The sequence below is a fragment of the Chrysochloris asiatica genome, unplaced genomic scaffold, assembly GCF_000296735.1.
Source record: "Chrysochloris asiatica unplaced genomic scaffold, ChrAsi1.0 scaffold00094, whole genome shotgun sequence".
Lineage (NCBI taxonomy): Eukaryota > Metazoa > Chordata > Mammalia > Afrosoricida > Chrysochloridae > Chrysochloris > Chrysochloris asiatica.
In genome coordinates, this window is record NW_006408612.1 from 1,363,291 (window position 1) to 1,374,994 (window position 11,704).

The 11,704-nt window shown below is 40.7% G+C and overlaps 1 pseudogene; it reads right to left on the reverse strand.

Annotated features, from left to right (window-relative positions):
* The window catches only part of LOC102832523, an 18,910-nt pseudogene extending 7,206 nt beyond the window's left edge, over positions 1 to 11,704 (reverse strand).

Consider the following 11,704-nt stretch of genomic DNA (forward strand, 5'->3'; position numbering starts at 1 on the left):
AAAACAATAACTACAACAACCTGGCAGGTTGAGAATCTCCACTCTTAAATCATTTTAGATTATGATAGATTCTGACTGGGCCTTCCAAATGGACAGATGAGGGGGGGGAAATGGGAATAGTCTAAAGAAATTTGAAAGTTACAGATTGGTGGGTTACCAGAGTGGTTCCAGGTGCTGGTGGGGTTGTATCAAACCCTCAAGACTGGGCTCAAATGTGTCTGGGCCAGGCACCTCTAGCACTAATAGTATCAACAGTCAAGGTGGCAGTGATGGCAGTACCCACCATTCCCATGTGCCTGTGCCTACAGCAGCAGCAGGAAGCAGCACCAGCTTTGGACACTGGGGACAGGAGCATGGGCCTCACACTGCTTGGTGAAAAGCCCTGGCCACCATTTAATAGAGGTTAGTGAGCTATAGGTGGTGGTGGTGGGTTTGTGCTGTGGAGTCGGTTCCTACTCATAGTGACCCTTTCTAGGGTTTCCGAGACTATGAATCTTCATGGGAGCAGAAAGCCTTATCTTTCTGGTTGGTAGGTTGATTCAAACTGCTGACCTTATGGTTAGCAGCGTAACCAATTACTCTACCAGAGCTCCCTAAGAGAGTTATTGGGACACCTATAATGTAAGGATATAAAAATAGAGAGAAATAAAGAATAAGAGAGGAAGATTTTAAGGAGAAATTGTTTATAAAAACAACTGTAGTTTCAAATTAATATTCATATATTTAGGTTGAGACCTACTCACATGCAACAATCTAAAGCTGCCTTTTATGACTCTAAATCAGTCCATTATCAATGAATGGCCCTGTGATATTTTCCTGGATGTCACATTCTAACTCAGCAATTCTTAACCCTGGTTATAGATTAAAGTCTCCTGGGAGGTGGAGGGGAGACCAAAGCCCAAGTCGTCCATAAATAAAATAATCATCTCTCAGGTGATTTTAATGATCAGTCAAACCACGCTATTGATACAATAGGAGCATCCAGACACTTTCTAGAAGAGTTCTAACTTTAATGTGCATGTGAATCAGGTGAGGGTCTTGAATGTTTCTGTCAAGCAGTGGAGATTTAATGCATGTTTGTTTAACTGAACTGAACATAATCCAAGGAAATAGGCACCACTTCTTGAAATAAGCAAACTCAGTATTTCTTTCTTTTTTCCATATTGTACCACTATTATCGCTATCCTTTTCCAAAATACTCGACTACCATTAACATAAAACTCAATGTCCTCCAAAAAGAAACTCTTCCTTTTCCCTTCTCTTACACCCCTCATTACCACTGTTCTTATTCTCCTTGATTTGACACCATTTTATCTGTTCAATTTCTAGGGAATACAAATGTCCTTACTCTGTCATCTTGTAGCTGTCATTTTTTTTTTTTTTAAACATTTTATTGTGAAGTATGTGATAGTTTACATGTGAGAGCATTAGCTTTACATTCATTCTATCGTATATCATTTCATTGCCATGGTTACAATCCCCTACATGCATCATCAACCAACCAAAGGGTATATCCTGCAAGCCTGCCCCTCGGTCATCAGCACACAGACCCTCTCCCTCTCTGGGTCTAGAATCTCCATCTGCTCCTCCTCTCCACGTCATCGTGGAACATCTTTTTATAGGTTTTGAATTGTTTCCAATGCTGTATCTATCTTATTTGATTGTTCCTGTAGCGCTTTCCTGACGTCTTCCTTATTTTTCTCAACTCCATTGTAAAGTGTTTTGATACATTTTATAATCATTTTTCTAAATTCCTTCTCAAGCATTTCCAAGACCTGCCTTCCTTCCAGAATGGAGTCCAGGTACACCTCTAGGTCATTTGTCTCAGACATTTTATCTTCTGGACATGTGCTGATATGGTCATCTGTTTTTGCTTCTTGAGCATGTTTAATGTTTACCTGTGGCCTTAACGCTTAATTATGTGTGTGTTTTGGTATTTTTAATGCTTTCTAATTGCCTCCATGTAGATGTAATCAGGAGGTGGGCTTCCCTTTTCACTTTTCTTATTGCTTAACCCAGAGTAACTTTCACAGGTGTTGTCTGCCTCCCTGGTGTATGGCAGTTGGTATTGGTTCTTACCTGGATTGTGGGGCTTTATAGGGTGTGACTGTATCTTGACTATATGGCAGCAATTTCTGTCTCTTCTTGAGTAGTATAGGGAGAGAAAGAGCCCCCTATAGGTAAAAGGGGGAACAACACAAAAATACAACAGAACAAAACAACAGCAAAAAAGTAAGGGGGAAAAAACAAAACAAAAACCAAACCAAAACCAAAAAACAGATTGGATACTGTAGTCTATAATCATGGAGAAAGGAGAGGAGTGGGGAAAGGAAAAAAAAAAAAATCTGTAGCCTAATATGACTATGACTTTAATGTCCTCTTCTTTTAGCTTCTTGCCTTCAAGGCCATCTGATAAATTTCAAGATGCCACTGTTGGTTGTTATGCTCAGGATTTAATTTTTGGCCTGTTTTATTTTTAAACTCTCTCCCTCTCCACACCCCTTGTTCTGGCCTTTTCCCTATTAATAAACAGTTCAGGGCTAGGTGTGGCCATTTTGAGCTGCCTGTCGCTTTAAATGATGAGAGTATCTGTGTACATGCATGGCAGAAAAACCCACCAGTGGTGGGGGTGGGAAGTGTCCAAACACTCAGGCACTGTCCCCTCCCCTCTGTCACCAGAATGGAGGTGCGCAGACAGTGAGGGACCAATGAACAGATACTTAAAAAAAAAAAAAAAAATCAGAACAAAGCAAAACCAATAAGTATATTGTCCACCTTTGCTCCAAGGTTCCCGCGGCGTTATTCCATGGTGGCTCTGTTTGCTACCCTGCTTGGTCTTGCTGTTAGGTCTCACCCAAGTTGTTGGCTCCGGGCCACAGATCCCGGCAGATTCTAAAGTACGAGATTTCTTACTTCTGCTACAAATTCCACTAGCTATAAAGTCTTCAAACTTTTAAAATATTCCTACCTATGTGATTCAGCATTTTGGAGCTGAACCTGCTTTGGAGCTGAACCCTGAACCTACTTCATCTGGTATTTTGTTATATTGCTGATGGAGATCTTCGCTGCACCTCTACCCTATCCGCCATCAAGCCCCGCCTCTCAGTGTTTCTTAATGAGGAACAATTTCTGCCTGGTGTGTCACTGTGGGATAAAGCACTGGACTGCAAGGTTAGTTTGAACCACAAGGTTGGTGGTTCAAACTCACCAGCCCCTCCTTGGAAACCCTACAGAAGGTAACTGTGAGTCAGAACTGACTTGAAGACACTTAACAACAATGATTTAAATTATTTCCACTTCGGAAAGAGTTCATTGCTTTTCCTTTCCTCCCAAAATACAAAAACTTTGTTACCATCTTCTGTTAAGAAAAATAAGTAATAATGATATGACCATTAATTAAGCACCAATTATTTCCAGGCATAGTGCCTGGCACTAAACAAGGGTAAGTCAAAAAATATTGTTACATAATTATAGAATGCTTTATTAAACAAGAATATCAAAATGTGAAGCTGATGCTTCTCAACGGATCCTCTAAGTCTATACACTTCTGAAGATGGTGTTTCCATCTCTATAACCCTTCTCTGAAGAATTCTGTGCTCTGATTTATACCACGTCAAAAGGGGGGATTCAAGTTGTGTCCCTTTTCAATGTTCTTTGAGTTTGGGGAACAAAAAGAACTCTGAAGGGGCAAGGTCAAGGATATAGGGCAAATGGGGTAAGGTTTTCCAGTGAAATTGTCATAGGACAGTGCTAGATACCTGTGAAGAATGAGCTGATGTACTGTTCCAATGGAAAAACAATTCATCCGCGCAACTTTCCTGGTCATTTTCTCACCAATGCAGTTTTCAGTTTTATTAGAATTTCTTCATAATAAGCTCCCTTGATTGTACTGTTGTATGAGAAATCAAGATTATCCCTTTGGAATCACAAAAACATTCATCATAACCTTCTAAGCTGAGCTCTCTGCCTTGAATTTTAACTGTCCCAGAAGATCCCTTCAGAAGCCAGTTTTGACTGGACATTTTTTTTTTTTCTTTTTAATGCACCCTAAAAAGACCTAAAAGGAACTCTGGTAGTGTAGTGGTTATGAATCGGGCTGCGAACAGCAAGGTCAGCAGTTCGAAACTACCAGCTGATCCGCGGGAGATAGATGAGGCTTTCTGCTCCCATAAAGATTTACAGCCTCAGAAACCCTATATAGGGTCGCTATGAGTTGGAATCAACTTCACGGCACACAACAACAACAAAAAGACCCAAACAACATTCTTATCAATGGAGAGAAGACTGAAGTTGTAAGGACTTCATTCTTCTTGGATCAACTATCAACGCTCATTCATGGAAGCAGCAGTCAAGAAATCAAATGACGTATTACATTAGGCAAATCTGCTGCACAAGACCATTATAAAGCATTGAAGAGCAAAGATGTCAGCTTAAGGACTAAGGTGTGCCTGACCCAAGCCACAGTATTTTCAATCACCTCATATGCATGTGAAAGCTGGACAGTAAATAAGGGAGACCATAGAAGAATTGATGCTTTTGAGTTATGGTGTTGGAGGAGAATATTGAAAGTGCCATGGGCTGCCAAAAGAACCAATAGATCCATTTTGGGAAAAGTGCAGCCAGAGTGTTCCTTGGAGGCCAAGATGGCCAAACTTCGTCTCTTATACTTCAGACATATTGTCAGAAGGGATCAGTCACTGGAGAAGGATATCATGTTTGGTAAGGTGGAGGGTCAGAGGAAAAGAGGAAGACCCCCAATGAGATGGATTGGCCAAGTGGCAGCATCGATGGACTCAAGCATGGCAACAGTGGTGAGGTTGGCCCAGGATCAGGCAGTGTTTCATTCTGTTGTGCATAAGGTCGCTATGGGTCGGTACCGACTCGATGGCACCTAACAACAACAAGAACAAGTCTCAGTCTGATGTATTATTGAGAGAACTTTTCTACAGCTACCCACTGATCACAGAGACAGGTTTAAACACATTTCATTTGGAATAAACTTGTGTGCGTATGAACTAGAACCCCAGTAGCAGTATTTTTTGACTTACCCTCGCATGTGCATTGTATTTATTAGTCCTTGCAACAATCTGCAGATAAACATTTTATCACCATCTTATAGTTGAAGACACTGAGACTTAGAGATATTGTTTTGCTTAAGGTCATACAACCAGCAATGGTGACGCTAGACTAATTTTTAAATCCAAGTGGGTTTCACGTTTCCTTCCTGAGAACCATTTTATACTTCTTTCTACCTGGGAGCTATCCATCTTATTTTCTTGTTCCAGAGTAAACAAACACTTCTTCTCCAGCCTCTCATCATGGTCCTTATAAACAAGCTATTAATAATATTTAATCTGTTCCTGGCCTTACCCCAAGTTCTCCATGTTCCTTTGAGTTTGGCATCAACCCAGCATTTAAAATACTGTTCAGGGCGGGGGAGCTACCTCATGTTTTGACTTTTACAAAGGAATAGAACCATCTCCTTTCCCATTTTAAGTCAATATAGAAACCATTTTGTTTCTAGCCATATATTCATTAAAGGATCAATAGTTTGAAAAAATGGACAGATAAGTGGAACCATAACCACCAGAATCCTGGTACGAGCAGGTGATGTGGTATGGCTGTATCTGCTAACACAGCCATTTGTGTGAAAAGGATTGAGGGACAAGCAATTGAGCACATGACCCAAGCACTTTCTCAGTACAAGAGCCCAAACCAGGCAGGGTAAACGCCAAGGTGAGCAGAGACAACAGAGTATAGAAGGTAGAACTGGACAAATACCACAATGTAGATTTTTAGCCTGAACTCACAGTATGGGTGCTGATCTGTGAGTTGGCTCATTACTGGCCTCATTACCGGTGATGAGGTAAATCCAATAGCCAAGTAGTTTCCTATCTGTGGAATCTAGAAGTAAACATATTGGACTTGCATTTTGTCGATCTTTACTTTTGTGGCCCCATGCTTCCCGGCAGTACCTGACATGTAGCTGGCACTCATGGACTAACTGGGTGGTAGTAAGGAGAGATTAAGGCAAGCGGAGCAGAGACCAAGAAGTAAAATCCCAGGAACTGAAGTATGCCATTGTTTTTTATGTGATTTTCTAGTAATTAATTTTTATTGTGCTTCACAAACACATTGGTCTGTGATAGATTGGAAATTAGAAATAACAACAACAACAAAAACACCAAAAATCAACAAGTGGTCCTTCATCTCAGATAGTTTGAGAAACACTGATCTAGAGACAGCTGTTCACTTTGAGAGCCAATGTAGAAATGGTGTCCAGGCCATTTATTTCGCTGTCTTGTAAAGATTTAAGAGTAGTATGCTTTCCGAATAAGTCACTGGATATAACTTCGGAAATTTGTTTTGCTTGCAGTTCCCAAGATTCTAGCCATGTACACGTGTCAGCCCATACCCTGCAGATTCCATCCATCACAAAGGCAAATGCTCACACACCACAAATGCTACAGGCTAGTAGGTGAATACTGAAGACGAGCCACTGACAGTATAGCTCTTCAGGCAGATTACTCAGCAAGTGACCAAAGAGACAAAGTGGGGTCTCTTCTGCATGGCTGCAGCCTCACTAAATATGGAATAAGCTATACCCAGCACACGGGTTTTAAGTAATCCACATAAGGTAAGCACTGAACCACGAGGTTGTTTGGATCACAAGATTGGCAGTTCAAATTTACCAGTTGCTCCGTGAAAACCCTATACAGGGTCACTATGAATCAGAATCGTCTCAACAGCTCTTAACAACAACTCCATATAGGGCAACGATAACTGGTAGATGACTCCTGATCTCTTTGTCCCTTTCTCCTCATGTCTGAGGGGTATAATGTGACTTATCTAACTCCTATTTGAGGGAGGTAAATTCAGCATTTTTAAGCCACCCCCTTCTAAGTTTTCCTCCTGCTAGCTAGCTGCTCTCCCATAGGCTACACAGGGCCAGACGCACATGAGTAGCCATGAAGCTGTCCAGCCTGGGCCCTGACTCTAAGGGTCAGTATTTGGAAGCCAATTGTTCCCATGCATCCTTTGCCATTTTCTCCAATGTCAGCTTTATCACTAATTAAGTTAACATTTTCATCTCCAAAGGTTGATGCCTTTGTCTCAGTTGGTTTAAAACTTGTGCAGAGAAAATAAGGATATTATTTATTGAGCCTCACTCAAAGCTCAACCAACAGATGGTGGTGATTCCGCAGTGTGATTTTGGCTATTCTGACCAGTGTTCTTTGCTTAGTCTCCATTCATTCCTGGCAGAAGGGCAGTAGATCTTAACTCACTTGGTGACTCCAGTATACTGATACCTAATGTTTCCTTCTGCAGAGTAGGAGCCAGGATCAGTCATTGCTCTGAAGTGTGGGCAGACACAACACTAGGAAGAGAAGGAGGCATCTCTGTGGGTATGTTTCTCCTGAAGCAGCATCCTATCTTCCTAAGTTGATGAAGGATTATTGAATTCTTGCTGTGACTTGACATGATGAAAACCAAACACAGATATCTGAGGGCTCTGGGATCAAAAGGAAGAATCAGACAAAAGTGAGATTTTTGTCTTCTAGAAAATGTCAAGAACAAAATGTCTTGGTAACCATCTCTGTGGTATAATTATAATTCATGGAAACAGAAAAAGGCTCATGGCATCTACTCTCTGAAGCCTTCCTATTTCTAAGTGGATTGTCATCTTTGGCTCTTCTTCTAAGCTTGTTGTTAAGTGCCATCAAGTCTGTTCCAATTCATAGCGACCCTGACCTTGGGTTCAAATCCATCTTGTGGTCCAATGCTTATCTTACAGCATTATACTTAGTCAGGGGGTATTTAAGCTTACAGTCTAGTTCTCCGAGATCGTTTCAAGTCATTCTTGCTACTGACTTCTTTGACCTTGTATTTTTGGTGGTTCCCAAGCCAACCCTACCAGTTATTGTTGAGTAGAACCAGGTGTTGTAGAGTAGGGCTATGTTCCATGTGGTTTTCATGACTGTGACTTTTTGGGAACAGATCACCAGGCTTTTCTTCTGTGGCAACACCTTTGGGTGGGTTTAAACTACCAACCTTTTGATTAGTAGCCAAGTGCTTAACCGTTTGCACTACCCAAGGAATTATTTTGGAGGCCACTGGAACAGTGTTTGGCTAATCTGCCTATGAGCATGCCTTCTCTTCCTAGTGTGTTTGCCCACACTTCAGAGCAATGACTGACCCTCGTCTAAGTCAATAGCTGTCTCTGTCTACACACCCTAAACATGATATTTTATTTGCCACATTATTTTATGTTACGGATTTAGTTAAGTTCTGAAAGATAATGCTTACCCCTGACAGAGTTAAGATCTTTGATTTGTTAATGTTTCTACATTCATCATTTAGCCTTCCTAGCCCAAACATCTTTAAATATGTAAAAATGAATTAATATGTATATATATATACAATCTCCAGTTTTAGAGAGCCAGTCTTTTGGGAAAGTTACTGACCTCAAAACAAACTATGAATAAATTCCTAAGCCAGGATGAACTAAAAGTAACTTATATACATTTGTTGCCATTGTTGTTAAGTGACGTGGAGTCGGTTCCAACTCATAGTGACCCTGTATAAGGTTTCCAGAGTGGCAGGTAGGTTTAAACAGCCAAACTGTGGTTAGCAGTTTAGTGCTTATTCTACAGTGCCACACCAAGACTCCCTTATGTACATATAAGTTGTTGTTAAGTGCCTTTGAGTCGGCGCTGACTCATAGTGACCCTGTATAGGGTTTCTGAGGAGTGGCTGGTGAGTTTGAATCTCTGGCCCTGCAGTTCAAACTGACCTATGGTCCATTGCTTATTCTATAGTACCACATTAGGACTCCGTATATATACATATATAAACATAATGATAATTATAGTCTATATGCAACTGCATACCTAAAATAAAGTTTCATGAAATATGTCAAAGAGAGAAAACAACACAGAGGGTTTACAAAATTTATGTAAAATAAGGAAATGTTTAACCTTGTCAACTTGGCATTCTTGGGTACTTAAAAAGTGTGGTAGCCCAAGTCCAATTCCTTTGGCGCTACACTACCTTCTCTACCAGGAGAGGCAACTGTGAATGAAATCAGAGTAAGAGAAGTCCTCCATGTGCTGTGTGGTATATCACATTGCAGGTGAAACCCAGCAAAGAGGCAATGATGTATTCTTGAGAGTTTGCTTGTACATGATCATGTACAAGACTTGAAATGTCTTTTATAAAGTCAAAGCTAAATGTCTATGCATTAAAGCTCTAATGATTAAGTGGAAAGTGTATGGAAAAAATGTCAACTTTCTTATCTGAGGATTGAGCAGAAGAAATTCTCATTCCAGCATGGAGCTGCTAGGCACCTTGCTCCTTTAACTCTGGGTAGAAACAAATTCCCAGGTTGCTACTGAGCCAAACTTCAAAGGCCAGTCAGGAAATGAGTAGTACTCCAGAATGGGAAAGCCCAGATCAGGGTGTTTTTTTTTTTTTTTTAAAGTAAACAAAAGATGGGCAAAAGTATTTCCTTGCACTATTTGGCAAGAGAAAGAAGCACCTGGAGAGTGAATTGGGAAGAGAAAGCATGTGAGAAATGGGAGTAAAACGAGGATGGTTATAATGAAGCTTTGTCTCATTAATCTCCAGGGCCCAAATGTTCTATTAGGAAACAAAGCTGCAAATGAAGAGAAGCTCGGAAAAGACTGGTTGATTAAAACCACATTTACGGAAAAGATAAAGATAATACTTTTCTGGATCTTGAATTTCACCTTTGACTTAGATTTTTTTACCTTTAAAAGTATCTTCTAGAAAGTCTGAGTGGAATGTATGCACTGAAATAAGTGAGGGTTATGAAGGAAAAAGTATGAGCAATAGGAAAAGCAATTATCCGTGGGGGCAGAAATTTCTTCCTTGCTTCAATGTGCCATGTGACACTGGCAATTTCAGCCATTCTCTTTCAGGTGATGTTCAGTGAATGTTCCAGACGTTGCTTAAAGGGACGGTGTCTTGCTTACCTGAGGATGCAGGGCATAACTAAAGACAAAAGGAGAGCCATCACATTCTTTACTCCAAGCATCTGTTCAGCAGGACAGCCTCAGGAGAAAGATAAGTTACTCTAGGGAGGCAGAAAAGAGGCCACAATTGCATAAGGTTGCTGGTGCTAAGTAGATAGTATTAAAGAAAAAGAAAGAAAACCTAATGTACTTGATTCAACAGCATTTCACCATTAACTTTAAGAAGTCACAATGACTCCCAATGATAAATCCTTCCAGACCAAAAGTGTGATTGTACCATCCAACACTTTTTCAAACCAACCAGCGCTCAGTATACAAAGATGGAAATCAAGCCACGCCCACTGCTATGGAGTGGATATGGACCCATAGCAACACTGTAGGACAGAGAATTGCTCTACTCTGGTTTTCTGAGACAGTAAATTTTTAGAGGACCAGAGAGCCTCATCTCTTGTGGAGTGGCTGGAGGGTTTGAACTGCTGACTTTGTGATTAGCAGCCCAAATGCTTAACTCACTGCACTGTCAGGGATCCTTTTACAAAGATTGATGATGGTGGTATGTCATGGAGTTGGTTCTGACTCATGTATATTTTGGAGGCAGTAAATAGTTTATGGGAGCAGAAAGCCTCATCTTTCTCTCAAGGAGTGGCTGGTAGATTTGAACTGCTCATATTGCAGTTAGCAGCCCAACTCATAACCCACTATGCTACTAGTGCTCCTAGATGAAGATTAACTGAGAAAAACAAACAAACAAACTGGGAAGTGTCATACAAAGGAGCAATGGATTGGAAATGTTGCCAAAGATTCTTTTTATAAAAGAATAACAGACTTATTTTTTCCCAGTCTAAACCTCATCTTCCCAACTAGGAGAGATGTTGCTCAGGTCTTTTTAAGAAGGCAATCGATCTTTCTTTTGTTTGCTAGACAACTGACAGAAAAGCATATATATTCTGGGGCCCGGGCTCAACTTGGTGCCCACTTGCTGGAGCAAACCAAATAAAGAGGCAGATCATTGGGATGCCAAGGACAAAGCTAACTGGACACTATTTGAAGTCAATGTGTATTGATTTTCCCTCCTTATGTACTGTTAACATGTATTTATTCATTTACCTGCCTCTGGATGTTCCTTGCTAAAGGTTAAGTGGTTGTGAAACCACATGCACTGCGGAATCAAACTCCCACTATTTTCAACTCTTGGGCAAACAGGGGTACTTTGTGGTTTGCCTCTACAGTTCCAGGGACAGCTGAGGGTGAGCTGTCTTTGACTATTTGGAGACTTTAATGTGCTTCATCCATCTAATGCCCACTTGGCTTGCTAGACTTAGGGTCGCTGTACTCTACAGCCTCCCGCAGGTGTGCTTCCTTTTTCAATTGGATGCTGTTTTTCTTACTCTCTGTAGGGCACTCACTCATACAACTATTATTACTTGCTTGTTGCTGCATGTTGCTGATTCATACTCAGAGGAAAAAGTAATTTTATCTTCAACACCTCTGCGCTGTCATTTAAGGCATATGTGAATGAAAGACAGATTTTGGCATCCCTTCCCCTCTTCTCTGTTGCTTACAGGGTGCAGTAAAAGACACATTATAAATGAAGATGCAACTGTAATTTTACTTCTATTTTTATTTGTAACAGCATCAAAGCCATCTTGCAGGTACCCTTGTGCATCTCGAATCTGAAACCATATTCCAAGAAATGCTCCATATTTCAT